Source organism: Heliangelus exortis, chromosome 2, assembly GCF_036169615.1.
Source record: "Heliangelus exortis chromosome 2, bHelExo1.hap1, whole genome shotgun sequence".
Lineage (NCBI taxonomy): Eukaryota > Metazoa > Chordata > Aves > Apodiformes > Trochilidae > Heliangelus > Heliangelus exortis.
The window spans coordinates 96,329,327-96,349,584 of NC_092423.1; the positions used below are offsets into that span (position 1 = coordinate 96,329,327).

Here is a 20,258-nt window from a genome sequence, read left to right on the forward strand (position 1 = left end):
TTTTTCATTTAATTATTTTGGAACTAATCCAAGAGGGGTTTTTTGGTTTTTGTTTGCTTTTTTTTTTTTTTTTTTCTGCCACTGAAATTTGTGCATAAATGTCTTTTCCAAATTAGGCTGGCCTGTCTGTGTAATTTCTCTACCAGTTCTCATATTAATCTCTACACTAGTTTTCACATTGAGAGGTTATAAGGCAGCAGAACACTGGTCTCTCACTTGAGAACACTGGGAATTAGTAGGTATTTTCTTCTCACTTGAGAAATCTATTCTAATTTTGTGAATTAGCCTTCTTTTTTTTATTTTAAGTTGCAGACTACAAAACTGATTTATTTTTTTCCTTATGGCTTAGTAGTTCGGATCTTGTCAAAAGTCCCTCCTATTCTGGTCAGTTCACGTCTCCAGTTCTTAAAAAACAAGCAAACAACGAAACATTTCTAAGAAGCTTCCACTTTCATTTTCTTGCTAAAGCTCCTTTTAGTTCCCTTCACATGGCACATATCACTTAGCTTACATTCTGTGACAAGATTCAGATTTCTCAGTAAATTAGTTTATCTTGTTTGCCAACTGTCAACAATAGTTCTGCCCTTTTCTTACACCTATGTCTACTTAATTCTGACTTGGAAAATGAGACACCACCTCTTCTCTATTGTTGAATACCAGTGAAAATCAGTAGCAGTAAAAAAAAAAAAAAAAGGTGGTTTTTTTCAGGTAGTAATAGTAACAGGTCACTGAATTCCAATTACAATTCATTTTCCACAGAACTTAGGAAAGCATACTTCTACTCTTCCCATTTTTCTTTTTTTTTTTGCATCTGCTATCCCTCACCCAGTGCAGACCTGATGTCAGTCCATGAACCATAAGTAATCTTTGGTATCTTACCAAATAAAAATGTTTCCAAGACATTCCTTTTTCTTAAAAAAACACAAGCAAGGACACAAACAAGATAATAAGTACATAAGATATGAAAATAAAACCTGAATTTATACCAATTCCATCACTAAAATCTAATATTAAGTTTTAGAAAAAGAAATAAAATGTTACTTAGCTCAAGCAAAAATGTTAATGGAAAATGCACCAGAAAGAAATATTTATCAACTTGGGTTTTTATACCTAATTTCATAAATAAATAACTCTTACTAATGACACAGTGTTATAAAAGAACCTTAAGATGTATGACATTATTATATTTGATCTGATTTGAGAAAAAAATACTAGGCACTCTATCTCTCTCTAAAAGTTGAAATGCTATACAATTTGATAAATTGTGTGTTCACTTCCAGTCTAATACAGAAATTATATTACTTATACTGAAGCTGTTAGGAGGAGACAATCCTCAAAATTTATCAGGAGATAACCTCAAGAGACTGAGAAGTAATTTTAAATAATCTCACAAAAATCCAGCTGCTCAGATAGTATACACAATACTTTTTTATAAAGTTTAAGGCTTTCTGTCTGTGTCAACATGGACATAATAAATGTTCAGTTTTTCTGTGTTACTTCAAGCCTACTAATTTAAAATTTTAAGGTCTGTGCTATTAGAGAGGTTTTTATTTATTTGGAACCAACTCCTTTATACCTGGCATACCTAGGCATAAATACAGGAGACAGTTTCAGTGTTGCCAAGGTGCCAGAGCTCACAAATGCATCCATCAGAACTGTTCCCTTTGTAGATTTTCTTTTGCTCTGCTGCTGTCTCACCTGGCAACACTATCAAGTTGTGTTTTCTTAAAGCCTTACATATGCTGAAGAAGCAAATTTCCTCATCTTTTTTTCTCTGATCGTAAGAGTCCTGAATGTCTGAGGAAGATCTGCAGGGTTGCTCAGAATCTAATTTCTTTCCTTTTTAGAAAAATAATATAAATAAATAAATAAATAAATAAATACATAACAAAATAAAGTAAAAAGTTTTTCAATTTCTGCATAGAAACAGATGATTTATTTTTTTTTTTAGATTGGATGAAGAGGTAACTTTTCTCAAGATGTCAGAACTTTGTCTTTATAAGAAGCAAATTTCAGAAGAAAAAAATAAAAATTTGTCAAGAGTAGGCATATTTATTCCTTAAGCTACTAACTTCATAGTGGAAAATCTGAAATGGCTTTGGAAGTTTTTGGGGTGGTTTGTCATTTTAGTTTTATAATTAACAGGATATATCAAGTTTGATACAATATCATGGGTTTTTTTTTACCATATAGGATTTCTCAGAAATATTACTTTAATTCACCATTCTTATGTATTCCCAAAATATCCTTATTTCTTTCTGAAAGCACAAGGAATGTACTGTGAATATTTGAATTATTATTAAAAACTTCCAGAAATGAATTAAGGTAAAACTTTATTTCTATGCAAAATTATAATTTGTGGTATAATATTTTCACAAGGTTTTTAACGGTCTTTTCCCCTCTTTTCCCCTCTTTTTTTAAAATGAGGATTATATTATTTCTATTGTATTTTTCTTCTGACTAGAAATCCCAACACTGTATAGCAGATTAAAATAAAATTTTGTAGAGAGTTTCAAGAAAATTAAAAATATTTAATTCAAGTCTCACATAAACCAATACCCTGAGCATGTGTTTGATTCTCAAAGTGATTCTGATTCTTGTAATTAAATTTTTTTGGGGGAAAAAAAGCTGGAGGGCAAAAACCCAACTGTAGAAAAATCTCTTCTTTTACTAACTTTTGTGACTGCTCTAAGTTAGTTACTTGTTTCCCCGGCTCATCTCTAAGCAGAAGGCACAACCCTTTCACTTGCAAAATACTCTCTCACAGAATGAATTACCTTCCCACCACCTTGGTTACTTGCCAGGGAGTACTTTATTTTTCCACTAGGAAAAAGAAAATCAGCTTGTATTTTCCTTGCTAGAGCCTTCTGCATTTTAATTCTGAACTCTGAATGAACATCAGAGAGGCCTTATAATGTTTTACACAAAAGTGCCAGTGTTCATAGTTGTACTCAGAGCACCGAAAATAGCAGGCAGTAAGCAGTGTTGTACTGTGAGTTTTCAAAACTAAAAGCAGAAGTGACTTATACTGGCAGGAATCTGTAACTCCTAAAGCTTTCCAAGGATCTGTGAAGTAAAAGAGAGATGCTTACTTCTCTGGATCAGATGTTTAATTCTACTTTTACAACACGCATTTCTTTAAGCCTCAACAGCCCTGAGGTTACACAGGTAAGATCTCTATGTTTTTTCCTTTGGTATCTTTAAAAATCAAATTTAAAGGATTTAGCTGAGTGTCTCCAGTGCAAAAACCACAACAAGCAAAGACAAGCCCAGAAGCAACTGAAAACCTCTAAAAGGAGAAATTTGTTTCTGTTTTTTCCTCAGAGTCCAACAACTAACTCCTCTAGCTGAGGAAATCGAACTTTCTAAATTGAATTTAACAGAGGAAATACTTACTATGCCTGTTTTGTGTTCAACTTGCATATTGAAATTTTAATACTTACTATTAATCTGTTTTTGCAAGATCCCTGCCACTGCCAGACATCTTGTGATTGCTTAATCTACATGCATGCAATTTATTGTCAGTAAAATTTGTTTACAGTTTTTGATGATGACATCAAGAGGAGTAAAAAATCCTCTATTTTTGCAGAAACACTTAGAAATACTCCCTGGCTTGCTATTCTCAGTTCTACTGTAGCAAAAATAATTCCTTATCTTAAAATTTTGTCTTAATGTTACATTTACATTTCTGTATATATGTCTCTTTATAAATGAAGAGAAATGAATGTATCCATTTTCCTCATTTGTCTTTATAAATTCTCTTTATCCACACCAAGAACCTACAAAGACTTTCAGGCCAAAAAAAAAAAAAAAAAAAAAGAAAAGTGTCACTTGTACTCTTGCTGGCTTGCTGGATCTTAAAAGTAAAATGGCAATTTGTTAACAAATAAGATGTTCAAAGAGCAGTGCAGTATATTCACTATAAAAATATTTGCATTGCATGTTTCTTTTGTAAGCTTTTTATTAGGAGGTATAGCTGCAATTTTTCATGTTCAGACTGTCTGATCTGATTGTAGTCAAGAAAGAGACATTAGGATATAGCCTAGAGATATTTACTAGCTGTTGACTGATTATTTAAATCTTGAATCTCTGCCAACTTCCTAATTTTTTCAAATTATTTTGGTATAAGACTGGTGGGAATTATACGGCTTTTGGATTATAATATTACTTTTTAATACATTGTAGTTTAGAACGTTGTGATTACAAAAGTATTCCAGATAAACTACTTTTGATTTATACTAGGGTAAATTTGCACTAAAGGGTAAAAATTTATCCGTGGATTCAAGTTTAGAAGTTATAATGTCGCACCTCAATGTTCAGCATTTTTCTGTTCGATGTGTTAAACTAATCATTTACATACAATTAATATAGGGCTATTTCTGGAGTTCAGATTTTTTGCAGTTTTACCGACTAGAAAAAACATTGGTATAAGGGCCAGCAGACGATGTAAAGTCATTCTTGGAATTACTTATAGGTAAAGAAGTGAGGAAGAAAGAGGAACTTGATCAGAAAATACTCCAGTAAAAGTAATTTGAAAAAAATGAAATTGCAAAACTACTGTTTTAGAACTAAAATCTAACTATGTTTTCTTTGTGTTAGGTAATCTATGAAATTATAGTGCTCATTTTATATTCAGAATTGCTAAAATCTGGAATATTTAAAAAATGAACTCAGTATTTTGTCTCTCTGTTTCAGAATGCTTTACAATTACCAGCCTGAAATAAATATCAAACAATAGCAACACATTTTTATATTGAAATGAAGAAGTGATATATGATACATTGTACAGTCAAATACAAGCTGCCTGTTGCTTTTAATTTTTGTTTTTGTTGTTTGTTTTGTTTGCTTTAATACTTCATAACTCTTTGGGACAAAAATTCCATTGTGTAGCCTTTGCATCACATTCACTACAAGTCTATTTGGAAACTTCTTGTTTAGATTAATCAGAAAGGTATGGGTATTTCATAGATCAGTTTAAATTAAAAGAGGTAATTTTGACAACAGATATAAAATACAAGAGTTACATTGAATGAAAGTGTTAGTTCTTTTGCAGATGAAAACCATTATTCTTCATTTACTCTGCAAGTCACAGAAAGTCTTGCTTTCTATCATGGGTAGTGGAAATGGTTCCTTAAATTGTTTCTCTATTTCACTATGTTCCCAAGCCCTTTTGAGTATACATAATGCCAAAGGAAGAAAGCTGTAACAGAACATCTTCTTACATCTTCTTTCTAGCCCAGCAAATACTTTTTTATGAAGATAAATGAATTGAAAGGCCAGAGTGTGAGTATGGTAGCTTCAGCTACCCTGGCTATCCTGAGTACTGTGGGACTCTGCCTTCTAGATCCCGCTAAGTATATCAGGCACATAACCATTACAGAGGAAGTTGCTGAGGATGGAGAAATACCAACAAGACCATACTGTGCAGACCTGGGAACAAAATTGTGCTTTGGATGCACAGATCTGGGTTTCCTCTACGCAGCTGTGTTGCCTGTAGCATAAAAGAAATTGCAAGAGCTGCTGCTAACAAGCTACAACTCTTAACTATGTTTGCAAAAGGACATTGCTCCCAGGGCTTCCATCAGGGACACAAATTTAGTGAAGACTTAAAATGGAAAGTGATTTTAAATTTAAATCCTTCATTCTCAGGTCACAGACTAAACTGTTAAAGCAAACTCTCTTGAGAAAACCAGATTAGAAACAGTCAAATAAACAGTGATATTCAATGGGAGAAAAAAATTTAAACAGGAACTGAAATATCGGTAAAAAACTTTGTGTCTACAAATACAGCCATGGAAGTTAGGAATATGAGAATACCTGAAATAAAATCACTAAGAGTATCTTAAGGGAGAACTGAAAAGTTATTTGATGCAATGTTAAATTTATGGAGAACAAACTCTTTTTTTCTTTAGCATTATATTTTTTCTTTTTCCCAACTCATAAGTTGCAGTTCTGGCAACCTTAAAATTGTTAATTAAACATTAGAGGAAGTATCAGCTGTCACTTAGGATTTCCTAGATTTCCTTTTTACATTGAATTATGACACACTGGAAGACGATTTTATCTTTAAAACTATTTTTATAACTATATTAAGCAATATTATATATTATTATATTATTAAATATTGAACATTCCCTGCCCTTATTCTCACACATTGAATGGAAGATTTGTGGCTCTTCATTGTTAGCATTCTGATTGTGTAGTCAAACAAATGAGTTCTCTTTAAATACAAAATGACAACAAAAATCAAAAGGGATTTAAAGAGACATTGCTTACAAAATTGTAGACACACTATAGTTACAGACTCCTTTACATGTAGAGAACCTTTTCAGAATGGTGAACAGCATATGTAGAATATGTGGCAAACAATTTACAGGAAAGAAGGAAAAACAAACAAAAACCAAAAAACCCACAAAAAACCCGAATCACTAGACTGCAAAGGAAAACATTAATTTTTGTCTCTTGTAACAATTTGACATTGTTAAATGTGTTCTTGATATTCAAAAGAGAAATTATCAGGACATGGAACAAGGAGCTATGTCTTAAGTTGTTTTGTAAAGAAGATTGTGGTTCACTGGATGAAGTCACAAGCAGAGCTCACTTCCTAGGAGTTTTTGTGTTGACTAAACATAGGAGCCAAAATCAAAAAAAATAGTAATCTTTTAAAAATCTTTAATCTGTGATTTCTGGATTATTGGAACCATTCCAAAAATTTCAAGTAAATTGCCAGCAAACTTTGGCAGCATGTAAAAATTTATACAAACCAAAACATTTCAAATATTCTCTGCATTATTTTGAAATTTATTGAAACTGGTCATAGAAGCAAACATGCCCATACACAAAAACATGGCCTCTGTTAGATGCTGACATGAGGAGTATGAATGTGCAAACAACTACAGAAGCTCCCTAGTGCCCTGAGCCATATGCACATGTTTATGAGAAGATGGACATAGATTAGGAGTAGTCTTTGGTTGTCTTTTGACTGATCTGTGACATTTGACGTATTGTGAAAAGGATTTTTTTTTCTTTAAACAGAGAAAATTCCTTCTTTTCTCTTTCATCCTTCAGGTAAGGAACACAAAAAGACAATGTTGGTCAAGGGTCCATGAGATATAACATGCTCATCATACCTTTCCCACATGCCTCAGCTTCCTCTGGAACCCATAGAAAACTCAAGGGAAAGAATGGAGGGTGGGATGTGTGCCAATACAGTGGAAAAATATAAACTCCCCATCTTTGCTAACAAATTAGAAAATAGTACTACTTTGAATTACTGTGGTGTTCAAACATCTGATCTCTCACTCAGCTGAAATGCAGATAGATGTCAGAGAATATTAAAGGCATTGCTGGTGCTCTTTTTGTGTATCACTGTGAGATACATTGGCTGAACCAAAATTTACTCTTAACAATAATTCCCAATGGTAGACGAGCTAGAATGATTTATGCTACTTTATATCCCTAGAAAATAAAAAGACATTTCCAGACAAATTAAGATGACAACCAGACTTATAGAACGAAAATGTGGTAAGTGTATAGGTTTTCCCCAAACATCAAATTTAACATATAAATTGAATTGGCTTCAAATGCCAGATCATCGGATACATGATTATTTTTATAAAAGACTGACCCATGAAATGTATAAATAACACTTGGAAATGTCACATAGTGATAAACCGTGTTGATTTTTCAGCTTTTCCTGTGTACACTCTAAGGACTGTACAAATGTTATAAAATTAGACACATTTTCTTGTGCCTTACATGCAATATATTTCTACTCAATTCTTTATCTTAGCTATTTTTTATCTGAGATAAAGAATTTTTCATCATTTTATGAAAAGATTTTTTTCCACTTAAGATTACAGGAAAACAGAGACTAGACTCAAAAACTGTCAACAGTTTAAGAGAAATTTGACACTGTTCAGACTAAATTGGCTCAGTTACCTGAACAGTTTAGTAGCAGCTACATGCAATTTTACAAGTGACACAGCTTCCCTGACCTTGGTGGTGCAAGATAGTGTATTCCAGGAAGAAGGACAGGCAGGTTAGCACAGTAGCCCTCCCCATGTAGTCCATATTTTGGGATGGGGTTGTGAGGGACTCTGAGGTCTCTCCTGTTCTCTCCTGCTGTCCTCCCACATGTAGTCAAATTAACAACAAAATAAAGGGAACTCAATAGCATGTATTACAAACATCATGTTACAAGTTGCAGTCCTGACCATCACTTAAAAGAAGTGTTTTGGGTTTTTTTTTTTAATTGCATTTGTTTAACATTGCATTTAGAAAATCTGTCACGTTTGATTGAGTTGCCTTTATCTCATTGTTAACATTTTTGTCTTATGAGCTGTGTGACTCATACACTTGAACTCCCCTATATATACACTGTCCTTACAAAAAACAGAGCACCATGAGCAGAGCTGTTGCTCCTCAGGTTCTGTGCTCAGTGCCAAACAAGCACCATTTACTAGTGGCTAGTTGGCAGCATCAGATGGGGAAGCAGGATCATGCAGCCTGTTAGCAGAGTTCATTTGGGGGCAGCCAGCTCTCCCTTTCTCATATCTGACTGGGATGCTCTGATTCAATGCCATCAGCACCCTAAACCAGCCCATGGACGTGGCCGAGACTGTGGTCCAAGCCCTCTGGTGTTTTCTCTCCTTCTGGCAGTTCCTGCATCCACAGGAAGGATAATTGTGCCCTAGGTGCCTGGCTCTTATGGTGACAGGGCCGTATCCTTTTGTGTTAGGGTTCATATACTACCACTGCCACTCCCAGCAATGCACATATGAAGAGTAGGAAGTTCCTCAAGAGATACAACAGTGGGTAGGAGCAGCTAATGCAGACCAGCACTGCAAGCTCTGTGCCAGGGGCACCTTAGCCCTACTTACATGATAACCCAAGGCCATATCCTGAAGAATCCTCTCTTGGTTGGCAGAAATAGTTCATTCCACCACCACCATCTCAATGACCTAAGCAAGTAACTGCCTGTTTTAGTAAGCCAGCATTAATAAAACAACCCAGAATTTCCTATTACACTGAGTCCTTAAAACCAAATATAAGAATTAAGTTGTACTTAAAAAAAAAAATTAAAAATTAAAATTCTCAGTAGATAATGTTGTTTTATGAAAGGGAGAACTGAAACTTTTGTGTCAGTAGAAAAGGAAACTTAAAGCAAGAACTTCACCCCCAAGTATAGTCTCCACAAGCATTGGTTTGCTGCATGCAGCATTGAAGCATTCCAAGAAACTATGAAATTTAAATTCATAATCACATTTTTTCAGATACATTATACAAACTGGAATTGTAAATAATTCAAAGATGTGCATAACTGGCAAATTGTCATAAATAATGGATTTTTTCTTTTCTGTCCATTGGGTCTCTTGTTGCGTCTTTTTTTTTTTTTTTTTTTCCCTGATAGATAAGCTCTCCAGGGTAATAGCTTATTTCCAAGTGGAGAAATACTACCTAAGTCTTAGCTACTATAATCTGATTCAATCCATTTTATTTCAAATGAAGACAAACCTACACAGCAAAAACTGAAGAGATGTCAAATGCTTTGGCTAATATTATTCTTCTTGTCCAATCTAGAGACAAATGGTTTCTGAAAAGTGCTTATATTATAATTCAAAGTAACCTATTCTAAGAAGATAATCTGTTTTTAATATGAATTTTAAACCTTATTTTAAGATATTTAATCTATGAAACATCTTTGTTCTGGTCTGATTTTCTTCACTGGAATTATCTATCTCTGCTTAAAATGGGAAACATATGTGACAGAAGAACTTTGAGCTAGACTTCTAAATTCAAATTGGTACTAATAATACCACCTTGATCTACACCAATACAAAAATGAACTCCAAAGTGAAAAAACTTGCTCAAAATTAGAATATTTCCGTGGGGATGGCAATAAGATTAAGAATGCATTGCATTTGACCTGTTTGTATATATCTTTTAGGTAATTTATCATTTTAGGTTAGTTGTCAAAATCCTCTCTAGACAGAAAGAAGGTGATTTAGATTTTTTATGGTAGGCACCTTTCTTACAATGCAGTAAAACACAGATGACTTTCCAGTAGCAACTGAGGGAGTCTGCATAAGCACATTACACTAGATTTTTATCTTTCAGGAGCTTAAATTAACAAAAGCAGCCTTAAGAAAACATGGGAGCCTCAGGCTTTGTATTATTAAAAAAATTAATATTATATATGCCATAAGGAATAATCATTCACAGGCATGGAAAAAAATCAGATAAATTATTAGGTTATTAACAGGCCTATAATACCTATGAGTCCATGGTAAACATTGTAGTATTTGATTTTGAAGTAACAATATTTCAATAAAAAGAGATGTTATTCCATGTCATGCTCTGTTTTTCTTGCTATAAAATTAGTTTTTCTACTTCAGTTAGTAGCTGTATTTATAAGGCAATGATTCTAGGAGTAGAATTAATTCTCCCAAACAGTGCTAATCAAGATAATAAAATAGTAAAATAGTAACAAGTGAAGCCAAATAAAAAGAAATTTGACATTTTGATGTTGTAACTTTGGCCAAGCCTCTGCTATATCTTGTCAAAGTGGTAGTGGGTACCTGTGGAGAAGCTCTGGATGTTTTTAACTTGGGAGAAACTGTGAAAAAGTTTGATTTAACTGAGGCAGAGAAGCTGTAAATTGATTTCTTGATTCATTTAGGACACAGTCAGAGGTAGCATATAGAAAACCCTGGAGAGAAAAGGACAGCATTATTGTTTCCTTCCTTAATAGGTGTAAAAGTTTGGAACTCTGTCAAGTGACAGAAAGTTCATCTCTGTAAAAGACAATGTAAGGTATTTGCCCGTCAGACACATCGATTGCTTGATGCAAGAGAGAAGCAGAGGTGACAGCCACAGCAGCTGATGATGGTTTGTTGCCACCCACAGCTGAAGGAAGGAGATAACCAGGGAATGCTGATCCAGCCCAGCCCTGCTGCCAATCATATCACTTAGTTCAGGCATGCAGGCTGCAGCTGAACTGCTGACAAATCCTAGAAGGCTTGTTAGTCACAGCCAGCTCAGTCTTGCCCTATATTGTTTCATGAAGCTAACAGTTAAAAAATGAGTTCAAAATTAGTTGAAAATTTAAAAAAAAAAAAGCTCCAAAAAATCAAATGTAAAGTTGTATCTTCTCACGCCCCTCTCTGAAGAGAGAAAATTAAAGAAAACTATTATTTCAAGTTTTGAAAAGCTAAAATGATAAACTGTACAAGTTTTACAACAAAAACAGTTTTTATTTTTAAACACAATGTTTAAAACATGTTTCTAAACAATTATTATAAAATACCCTTGAAACAAATTTTTGTTTGAAAAATAATTATTCAAGTATCTTGCACTGAAGACACAATGATTTAAAGGATTTTAGGTGGCATACCTCAACAGCAAATGCTTTAGATCTTCAGGACTTCTCCATTAGGTAGATGTCTATACAAACATATTGGTAAATTTGCATAAAAGTCCTATTTACCATTTATTTAAAAAATGAACTACAAATAGGAGAAAGGAAACGATTTCATGGCATGTTCAGTGAATCACATATAAGTTCATTAATTTGCAAATGTAAGTTGGGGTTGACTTTTGATCATTTACACTGCCAAAACCTGGCTGTACAGCAATAGTCCACCAATGATACTAATGGTACATAAGAATAACATCCCTTTTAGTCCTGGGAATTATTTTAAATTTTGAGCTTTTGAAATACTTTGAAAAGTGCAGTAACTATATATAAATTTAATGTGTTTTGATTTCTAATATTCATAATGCCTGCTAACTCTCCCAGTTCTGAATCGGTGATACATAAAACAAAAATAATTATAGTCTTTCTCTCATAACCTTCTTCCAGGTTATAATTATAACAGGGGAATTTTTTTTTACCATGTTTTTGAGATTAATTTATCATTTACTTATAGCCTTAAGAAAAAACCTATAGAGATCAATTTATACATTAAACTCAACCCAGTCAAAGACCTATTTCTATAAAGAATAAGAAAGCCAGAAAGAATCTTGGATGTCAGATGTGTAAAGTGATTAAGCTCAAAGTACTTTATATTTTGATTCAATACAAAAACAAGTGCAATCTTTGTGATATTTATTTATCAGTTAGGAAATTGTACTAAAACCTTATCAAAAGGCATCATCTTGGATTTAGATATAGTGAAGCTGGAAGTAGTTCTTAGTTATTGTATCAAGGTTCTCTACAAACTGAACTCTATACATGAAAAAATTCTGTGACAGAAAAGGATTAACCTTAGCCTTGAAATGAAAGTACAGTCTTTACTAAGGAGCTGAAGCCATAAACATGCTGTAAGCATCTCAGTCACTCTCCTGCCTTATCAAACACTTTCTCCCTTCAAACCTTCTCCAGTCCTCCAGTAGAGTACCTGTAGTAAATATCCTGGAAAAAAATTTTTTTTTTTTAGTTTGTTCAATTCATAGCATATGATTTCTTTATTCAACAGCAAACAACAAAAGGAGATGAACAGGGGAGGTAGAAGTGGTTGGTGCTAGAAGAGAGGGAAAAAAATAGCCCAAAGTCATGGTGTTACTGAAAAAACTTATGTGAAACCCAAAGCATTAAAATATCCTGTAGAGGGATCACAAAAGAGCAAGGTAATCCTCTGAGAGGTTAAAATTACAAATCATTTACCAGTTAGAACAAAAAGACTGACACTACAAACAATGTTCTCAAAGCCAGTGGGGGAAGTGCTCTTCAAGGTGAAGTGCTTTCATTGTATATGAATTATGTGGCCTGTATACTGAATCCATTGTTGTTTCCACAAAGATGGGTTTGTAATTCCAAAATCCTGATAAGTGATCATATTTTACTTTAAGTTTGCCTTTTCATAAAGCCTATTTGGTCTCCATTGGATCCTAGCTGCAAATAGTTCATCATCCAGTTTTATAGCAATATTTGAAAAAAACCCAAATTGTTGAGTGGTGTGATCCATAGATAAAAATATCCTCTTCTGTTTATATAAACCAGCTGCATTTTAATGAGACAACCTTGTTGTTTTTTATTTCTGTTTTGTTTAACAGAGAAAGACATTCCTTTGAAGCACTTCAGAGAATTCGATCTGCTCGGAATTTTTCAGCTTTTAAATAGCTCAGAATTCAACCATCTCCTCAAGGTAAAATATTTTTTCAAGCCAAGTGCAATTTTAAGTAGTAGCACTATGCTATTTATTAATTTTAAATATTTCTGTCTGCATTCTATAAAAATCACCTGACATCAAGTAGAGAAAATGCCAAGACATCCCAAAAGCCAAACTCAGAAGATCTAAACCCCCGTATCTACTCTCTGTTCTAGCTGGCATGTTGCCTCTTTTCATTTAGCGTTTGTGTGTGAATGTTTCATACGCTTGTTTCTTTTAGCTCTACCTAATCCTTTTTGACACTATTTCAGGAATGAGAGGAGTCAACACATTAGATTTATTGGTTACCCTAAAGAGTAGAGCTTATTTTCATGTTCTGCTAAGAAACCCTTGTATTCATTTGTTAGGAAAATTACACTTCGTATCCGGTGGGGACGTTTTGCTTTGTTTTCAGGTTTCTATGCTAGTGTGGATAGCACTCCTGGCACCTTCCCAGAGAGGGGGATTTTTGTGATGTACTTAAGATTCTACAGCACCATGCCAATATCCTGCCCCTGTTTCTACTCCTTTGTTACTTGTTACTGTGTGGCTACGAGGGTGAAACGATACAATAACATAATCAGCATTGGTGACATACATTTTGAGTCATATTTCATTTAAGGGCAAGGAAGTCGCAAAAGTAATTTGAAAGAAAATGAGAGGGAAAATGTACAGAATTTGCTTTCCTGGCTGACAGTTATTGGTAATAACAGCAAGAACTCAAGTGCATTAGTGATCCTTTTTGTATCCTTCTCTAAAGCAAAACTGTGTAAGGAGTAATCTGGGTTTATCACTACATGAATTTTCAGCCTGTTGTCTAAATATTTTAATCATAGGTTTTGTTAAACAAATCACTAGTGAAATTATGTTGCACTACTGAATGAAGTTTCAACCCAAGGTAATTGATAATGTTTCTGTATATTGAAAATATCTTGCATAGCAAAATTTTCTTCCATTTATTACACTGCAGTATGATGTCCTTTCTCAAAGCAGTTAAATATATTTCTGTAATTTAGGCACTGATTATCAGAGTGGCCTTCTAACTCTGAGTGGCCAGAGGACAGATACTTTCTTTAAAATTAAAACTTATGTTGAAGGCTAAATAGGCTGTAGCATACACAATATAAAGTTCATCTGCTACATAACAGCCTTTGAGGGTAAAAAAACCTGAACAAAACCCCACCATAAACTGTAGTTTTATATCAGAAGTCCTGAATTATAGATCTTCTGATAAAAACAAACAAGCAAAAAACCATTTTCTGTAAGAGACTTCTAAAAATTCAAAATATGCTGGACGGTAGTGTGAGCTGGGGAAGAGAGATGAGAAGAAAATTATGATTAAGGCAGCTGCCTATATTATCTAACAGTTCATGAAAAAGCAAAGTTTATGAAAAAGCCTCCTGTAAAAAGCAAAGCTCACCTAAAATGACAAAAAGAAATCCCCAAACCTTCTATTATTTTAGAAGACAACATAATATATATATATATCATATATGATATATATATATCATATATGATATATATATATATGATAGTGGCGCATCTAACTCTTTCCCAAATTTTTTTTTAACAATCTTTATTTCTCTGAATAAAATTTTCCACATTCTATTTCCTCTCATTCCATTTATGCACTATTTACAAGTCCTAGGCAAGAATTCATGGAAGGACACAAACCACCTGACATGAGAGAAGGTAGCTGGCATGAAACAAAATGTATGTTTAGTGATAAAGTCTGGTAGCAGGATGAGCAGTGGAATTCCACCCAGGGAGAAACACTCATGTTAATCTGTTCTTTGAATTAAATGTACAGGGGTTGGAAACAGTAACAATTGACTCCAGTCCCATTGTTTTCACTAGACTGAAAAATTTAGTGTGTGCTGTCCTCTGTTACTGTTGAATACACACAGATTTTATGGAGTTTACCAGCTCAGTTTGGGGAATAGACTCCTAAAACATTAATAACATAATTCATTGCCTTTCTTAACATGGAAAGTACTGCTCTTGCCATATCCTAGCTTCTTGTTCCTTTTCATTTCTCTTGACTATTGGATTGACTTAGTACCCAACACACAGCTAATTATGAGACAGCACGGGACAATCGAAGCCCATTTTTCTCTAAATAAGGAACTGACATCTATTTATTAAATATATATATAATCCATTAACAGTGGACTTCATAGACCTAAATAATTTAAGACCATTACTGTCTGCAGGATATGAGTTCTGGCTTATATAAACTAGTGAATTAAGTCTTTGTCCATTCAGTTACTATGGCAACTTTATGGACTTCCCAGTTTCAGCTGGCTTGCAGTGAATTAAAGTCAGAAACTCTTAAAGACTTCTGAAAGAAGGGGAATTATGTGGATAAAAATAGTTTTAAAGAAATGAGATATCCATAGAAACATATTTCAGTAGTTTCTTTTGTAAGAACTTATTTTGGGGGCAACTTTAACCAACCTGATTTAATGAATCATGGCATCCTTGAGAGCTCATGCATATTCATATCTTTATATGCATTCAAAAATATCCACTTGGCTGCGCATGAACCAGAGAATTCTCTCAGGCCTGAGGAAGTAAAGGAAATGTCTACAAGGCAGGCATGCTGATAGCCAGGTCCAAGGCCAAGAAGTGGCTTGGAAAGTATCCACTCATTTCAATGGACTTCAAAGTGCTATTTTTTCACTACAAATTTTCATGAGCCACTGTGAAGGAATGAGCTCTGAAAAAGTACCCAAAGTCTTAGCCATCTATTTCACAAAAAATATGCTAATTTCATGGAGGGGATCCCCTATCTCCTATCTTGGGTCTTAAAATTATACTTCGTGGAGGAAACTCCCCCACTCTTCTCATAAGGTAATTAAGGAAGTGAAGGAACAGTAACAAAATACACGCCAGTTTTTCCTACTCTTCTCCATGAGATACCAGCTCAATTTACAGAAATTGATACAACTTCCCAGTATAAACAGTAATAAAATTTACTGAAACAGTCAGAATAAAAATATTCCTGGTCATATTTTGCCAAATAAACACCGTAAGTTTTTATAGGCAAGTTTCCAAAGTCAAATATTGGTTATTGTATCTACTTAAGAAATTAATAGCAATAACGATATGAAATTAGTTGCAGACAGATAACTTTACCCATAATATATTTTAAAGTTTCATTCAGTTTGGTGCTGGTTGGTTTTGGGTTTGTGTTTTTTTGTTGTTTTGTTGGGTTTTTTAAAATGTACCTTGATACTTTGTTTCTTTATCCAGAAAATTTATTTGGGAAATTAACATTTCACCTTAACATATTCTTATTTAAAAGACACATATAAATCCTGGAGCTGCTAGTTCTTCAATCATGCATCATCTGTAGATGAATTTTCTATTTGCTAAGGCCTCATGCTTCTCTCTTAGTTGAACTCCCAGGCCTTCTATCTCCTTTTCAACACAGGTTTTAATGCATCTCTGAAATCGTCTCAGACTTATTCTGCCCTCCATAAACACTGCTGCTTTCTTAACTGCAAAGACTTCTTTTTCTAGTATGTGTTGTGCCACTTCTTCATCCAGGGTGATTTTTCTTAATCCATCCTCTTATCTCCTTTGTTCTGGAGAAACAACTTTTTGAGTTAAAAATAAAAATTTTGAGTTAAAATAAAAATATGCAAAGGACCTGCCTGCTGTTTTCCACAGCCCCGCTCTACAACAGTGTGAGCAGACCTGGAAGCAGTTCATCCTGTGAATGTCTCCCATGAACTGGAAGGCTTCTGGCCCAGCTTACTTGGTGCTCCTTTCCAATGCAGGTCTGACTCCATTTCCAGTTTCTTTCTTTTCTGATCACAGTGTGAAATCAAGTCTTGCATTTTAAGCACCAGGCTCTTCTAGTTTTCCACTTACCACTCAGCATGATTCCTACCCTATTAAAGTCATCCTAACCAGGATTTACTTTTAATGTGAACTCCTTGTATTTCTGCCTTCCTCTTCCTCTTGCTTCTTGGCTGAAGAAGCTTTCTTTTCTTTTTTTTTTTTTTTTTTTTTCCTTGAAAGAAAAAGCAGCTGATTAAGTGTGAAAATGTTAAGTCTGATTATGTATTATGTATTTAAACACTAGTAATATGTAAAGTACTGAGCAGACCTGCTCAGTTGGAGGTACAGCAGCTAAGGCTACAAAACACATAAGTGCTCTAGAAATAGGCAAAATTACTCTCCGAATGACGCACAAGGACTCTGGCTCAACAACATAATACAGCGCAATTTAGCTTTTCAGTAGGTTTTTATGAAGTAAAATATCAAAAGAAATCTGTACAGAGAGGTCTGATTGGGAGACAACATTGAACAGAGAAGCAACAGAGGCTCACACTGGTAAGAACGGAATAATGACACACAGAGATTAAAGAGAGGTAAAAAGCTTGGATAAAGATGCAATAAACTGCTATTCCAGATGAGTTATAGTGGTGGGGACAGAACTGATGGTGACCAGGTAGTTCATCAATCACAGGTGCAAACAAGAAAACATTTTTTAAACAAAGAATGTTAAAAAAAGTCAGCAGGCCCCCTCAGTGCCTGAGCTTCTCAGTGAGAAAGGAGAATTCAATGTAGGCTCAGAAGAGCAAAATCATGATGTGGTAAGGTAAAAACTGGTTGGAAAAGGAAAGAATGAGTGAAAGATGTAAAAAAAGAACAGAAAATATGTAGAAATAAAAAATACTTTACCAGCTTCAAAGACAACAAATTGTCCTATCAAGACTATTAGTCCAGAAGTACTCTTATCAATTAACAATAACAAGTAGGTCAAATAATATCATCTGAATTTTGGTGTTACCTGAAAGTCTTTAACCATATTGAACTTTTAATCCAGTTTTCCACTGTGCTGTTTTGTCTTGTTTGGTTTTGTTGCTTTATTCTCTCTAAAATAACATAACACTCTTGAAGAATGACCAGAATTTAAGGACCTGAGCGTCTAAAAGGCTGCATTTTCCAGAAACCTGCGTGGGTGTTCAAGGCACCAAATAATAGCTAGTAACTTTTCAAAGGCTATTTCCTACATAGATGTAATACATTACAAAAGAGCACCCAACAACACAGTAGCACCTGAACAATGACTTCTAGAAAGTTTCAGTACAAATTCTAATAGGGTTCCTGGTTTTCTGATTAATGGATTTTTAGTCAAAGGGAATTTATAATTAATAAGACTGCCCCAAGATATTTTAATTTTATTTGAGGTAAGGACTCTGTTGAATGATAACAGAAGTATAAAAACTATTTCTCCCTCATTTTGCAGGAAGAGATACAATGCACATACCAAGTAGCAGGCTGATAAGAGAAAGTGGAGTTGTACTTTATAAATAAACAACAAAATAACAGACATAAATTATGTTCCAAGATATCATAGGGAGAAAAGCTAATGAATTTGAAGAATATCAAGACCTAGGTCTCATATATTATGCAACTTAGATTTTTATAGCTGTTTGGTTTTGGTTTTGTTTTTTTTTACCTGAAAATGTCCTCTCATATTGTGTTAGAATATAAGAATATCATAGCCTTGAAAAATAGCTTCAAGAAATAGCCAAAGATTTTTAGAGGATGCAATGTTAGTATGTAGAAAAGGTGTACTATTTTGAGGATTATTTTTTGTTTATTTTTGTAAAATGTGGTTCCATTAAAAGAAAATTAAAAATGTGAAAAATTTGAAAATAAAAAATCTGGTGGGGTTTGTTGGACTGTATGTGGAATTTTTTTATTTCACATCTTGAACCAAAGCAGAAAATAAATCCTTTTTAAAAATTCATGATATAATATTGATTATACAATGTACTTTATTTGACCTGGATTACCTAATGCTCTGTTCCTATTCTGCTCTGAATACCTCGGTTTCTGGCAAATGGTTATGAAGTTTAATGGAATCAAATGAAACAATGTTTAATATATCTTTGGTATATGAGACAGACAAAATAGGATATTAACCTTTAATTTTCTTGATAAAATGAGTGTATAAAGAGAACAAGTTATGTTCCTTGTAGAGGAGCAGAAAGAGAGAGAGAAACCTCTGCTCATTGATACCCAAGCAGAACTGAAACTGAGGTTACCTCATTGCAGGAGATAAAGGAAGATTCTTCAGCAGACAAGTAAACTAAGACAATACAAAAGCAAGAAACAATATTCTATTTTATCAAGTTTGACAATTAAGTCTTTTCCACCTCTTTTTCTCATTGTTCCAAAAACTTCAAATAGCCTTCAGTTTGTTGCCTCAATCAAAAACATGCAAATTGTATCCTGTCTTGTCTCACACTACTGTAACCTTTCTGAAGGAAATACATTCTTTCTATATTTTTCTGACTGATTTTCACTGTGGTGGTGCACAGTGTGCATGTATATATATGCAAGAAACCTTGTGTCTTCATGAATTTAAATTGTATCTTTAAACTGTATTTATGCATCAGTGCAAAGTTTCTAGCTTATACAGAAAACATTTAATATTGTTAAAAGTAATAGTTGCCTTCATATTTATCCTGTTGTGTTTTCCTAACACGCAGAGCATAATGTGAGTTAATGAAAATTAAATTTTTTTCCTTTCCTTACATTCTTATCTGAAAATATGGTATCATTAACTGTTTTTAAGAGGCTAGTTTTACGTTTACTTACTTTACAGATGAGTAAGTTCACACAAAGATAAGCATTTAAATCTGACTAAGGTCCATTTTCCCACTGAAACAGACCGGATGATTTCATTTGAGGGTGTTTTTTACTTACCTAATTTTATGTGGAAAACTGACTCTAAAACTAAAACTACTAGTGAGTTTTATCTTCAAACAATAATTCAAATGATAGCAAAAAGCATCCGCTTTACTGAAATTCTCCTTGGGAATTTAACATTTGGAGAAATTATATGTCCTCAAAACACATGGGAAAGGTGGATTCATTGCATTATTAGTTTTAATGTATGCAAAGAATAATTATGAATGAAAGAAAAAAAGGAACCTGAATCTTAAAGGGAGTTTTGGACCATTTCATGAAGTGACTTCTTGAAAATCATTTGGCAAACAGATTCGACTGTGAATCACAGAGTGTGGTCCTTAACATCATTATGCTGACAAGTGGTTCTTCAGTACTGAGTGGTATCCTGCA

At 33.8% G+C, this 20,258-nt stretch overlaps 1 protein-coding gene across 1 annotated transcript in view; it reads left to right on the plus strand.

Annotated features, from left to right (window-relative positions):
* The first annotated feature begins 2,941 nt into the window (after positions 1-2,941).
* Positions 2,942-20,258, plus strand: part of CDH19 (cadherin 19) — a 58,942-nt gene continuing 41,625 nt past the window's right edge. The window contains exons 1-2 of the mRNA XM_071737079.1: positions 2,942-3,168; positions 13,057-13,148. The gene's annotated coding sequence lies outside the window, so the exon portion shown is untranslated. The remainder of the gene's footprint in view (positions 3,169-13,056; positions 13,149-20,258) is intronic.